This window comes from Mustelus asterias, chromosome 3, assembly GCF_964213995.1.
Source record: "Mustelus asterias chromosome 3, sMusAst1.hap1.1, whole genome shotgun sequence".
Lineage (NCBI taxonomy): Eukaryota > Metazoa > Chordata > Chondrichthyes > Carcharhiniformes > Triakidae > Mustelus > Mustelus asterias.
Window position 1 is genome coordinate 1652936 of NC_135803.1, and position 3123 is coordinate 1656058.

Here is a 3123-nt window from a genome sequence, read left to right on the forward strand (position 1 = left end):
GCTCGGTGATAAACGGCCGGTTCAATGTCGCTCCCGGGGCCGGCGGGCTGACCCGGGGCTTCCCCGCCGCCGGGCCGAGGTCTCCGGGAAGCGGCTCCCCCCACAGAGCCGGGAAGATGGACTGGCCGGTCACGTGGCTGGCTCCGGGGATGACGCAGCGGCTGAAATGGATACATGGCGTTCGAATTCTGAGAATCAGGGGGCGGGGTCCTGACGTCAGCGGGGCGGAGCCATTGGAGGCGGGAGTAGGGGCGGGGTCAGTACATGATTGACAACTAGGGAGGCGGGGCCGGAGCCATGATGTCAGGACAGGGGCGGGGCCATGAGGTGGGCGGGGCCATGTGGTGATTGACAGCCCGGGTAGCCCCGCCCCGGGCTGAATGGTTTCGCGCTGTTTGAACTGGGCTGAGCTGCTGATTCTTTTTGGAAAAATACTTTATTGATATAAAATCTGACACAAACATTTCCGATTGTTGTGATAGAAAAATGCAACATTTACATTTCCTCCAGATTCACTCAGGTTCAGTAATGAGAACTTTATAAACATTCCAGGGAGAACAAGTCTTCACAAACTCTCCCCCTCCCACCCTCCGCTGCTGCTGCTGCCACAGTCCGGAGTAACCGCAGCCCGAGGGGGTCACACAGTGTTACACAGACTCTGCACCCTTTCCAGCCCCGCCACCTACACTTGCTGGGAGCCTCAGCCGCTGAATTTTAAAACATTTTTACTCCATTCAGACCAGCCCTTGCTCCAAAACTCAATTATTATTGAATCCGATTCATGTTCCCCCCCAAAAAGGAGAGCTCCAAGCTGACAAGAAAAGATTTTGCATCCCGTCTTGGGCTTGATGTTAATCAGAAGGCCAGCTCAGTTGCTGCTTCCTTTCTCATTTTTTTACTCCATTCTTAAAGTTACAAAGCCAATGTTCAGAATGGACCAGGCAAACCCAAGACCAGTCCGAAAGAGCTGCTGGTTAGGTGCATTGACCATGTTAAATTCTCCCTCAATATATCCAAACAGGCACCAGAGTGGAATGTAAGTCTTATTGTGACACTAATAAATAAACTTTAAATTCAAAATCCAATTGAATCCAATTCAAGGTCCCCTAGAGAAAGACAAACAAGATCCAAGGTGAGAAAGTGCAGCGCCGCACCTCACCTCGGGCTTGATCTGAGCCAGAAGACCAAGAAACTCAGCTGCTGATTTATTTTGTGGAAACCTTCAGTACTTTATTTCTAATCCAAAAAAAAATTCAAATTAAGTCCAAACATGGTCCCAATATGACGGACAAAACAGATCTAAGCTGACAAGATAAAACATTGCACTCCCTCCCAGGCTTGTTCTAACATTTCATCATCACCAAAATGGGTTAAAAACTCTGCACGAGGAAAGCCTCAGTTTAACCTCATTGGCTAACCCTGATTCTTCACTCTATCTCCAGCTGAGACAAACCGCAATTGCACACAGCACCCCCACCCACCCAAAAGTTTGTACCTTTTGCTATTTTATCCTTAATCAAAGAGCCAATTAAATCCAATCAGCATCCCAATTCAAGGGAGAAACCAGATCCAAGCTAACAAGACAAGAGCATACATCCCATCTTGTGCAATGATTAAAACAAGCTCCAAGCTGACAGGGTGAGGCATTGCACCCCCTCCAGTGCTTGATCCAACGTTTCATCTCAGTCAAAAGGCCAAGATGGCTTGGAAAAAAAATTGCACCAGATAAAGCCTCAGTTGACCTCATTGGCTACCCTGATCTCTACCAAGGAAAACCATGATCACAGGCAGCCACACACACCGACTGCAATGGGCTGGCTGCAACTCCTGCAATGGGCTGGCTGCAACTCCTGCAATGGGCTGGCTGCAACTCCTGCAAGATCATGGTTTCACCCAACTGACTTTTTTGTGTTATAGCCAATTAAAATCCAATCAAAGTCCCTACAAGAGAGACACCACAAATCCAAGCTGACAGGAGCAGGCATTAAACCCTCTCCAGTGCTTGATCTGAGCTCCACCTTAGCCAAAAGGCCTAGATGCGGTTTTAAAATATTGCTTTAAACAAAGCCTCAGTGTAATCCCATTGACTTCCATCAAGTGCAGGGCAACAAAACTACACTTGATCTTAGCCAAAAGGCTGAGCTAATTTTTTTTTGTTTATATATTCAATTCAATCAAAGTCCAATTCAGAGTCTCATCAAGTGAGACATTCCTGATTGAAGCTGACAAGACAGGGCTCTCACCTCCTGTGTTAGGCTTGATTAGCTCATATTGTAGAAAATTCCTTTGTACAAGGAAATACCTCAGACTATTGGAAGGAGCAACAAGAACTTCAGGAGGTGTCTTTATGGTGAACATGTCAAACTCAGTACACAGGCAATGGTTGAGGATAGATAAAGGGGAACCAGTAGATGTAACAAATTTGGATTTCCAGATAAGCTACCACACAAAAGGCTACTTAACTAAGATAAGAGCTCATGATGTTGGGGATAGTAAATTAGCATGGAGAGGGGATTGGCTGACTAATAAAACACAGACAGTTTGGATAGATGGGGAACTCAGGCCAGTGAGCCTCAAATCTGTGGTGGGTAAATTGTTGGAAGGTATTTTGAGAGACAAGATCTACAGGCATTTAGAGATGCAAGGGCTGATTAGGGACAGTCAGCATGGCTTTGTGAGTGGAAAATCATGTCTCACAAATTTGATTGAGTTTTTTGAAGGGGTAACCAAGAAGGTAGATGAGGGCAGTGCAGTTGATGTTGTCTACATGGACTTTAGCAAGGGCTTTGGCAAGGTACCACATGGTAGGTTGTTGCAGAGTGAAGAAAGTTATCTCCGATTGCAACGGGATCTTGATCAATTGGGCCAGTGGGCTGATGAATGGCAGATGGAGTTTAATTTAGATAAATGTGAGGTGATGCATTTTGGTAGATTGAATGGGCAGGACTTACTCAGTTAATGGTAAGGCATTGGGGAGAGTTACAGAATAAAGAGATCTAGGGGTACATGTTCATAGCTCCTTAAAAATGGAGTCACAGATGGACAGAGTGGTGAAGAAGGCATTTGGCATGCTTGGTTTCATTGGTCAGAACATTGAATACAGGAGTTGGGACGTCTTGTTGA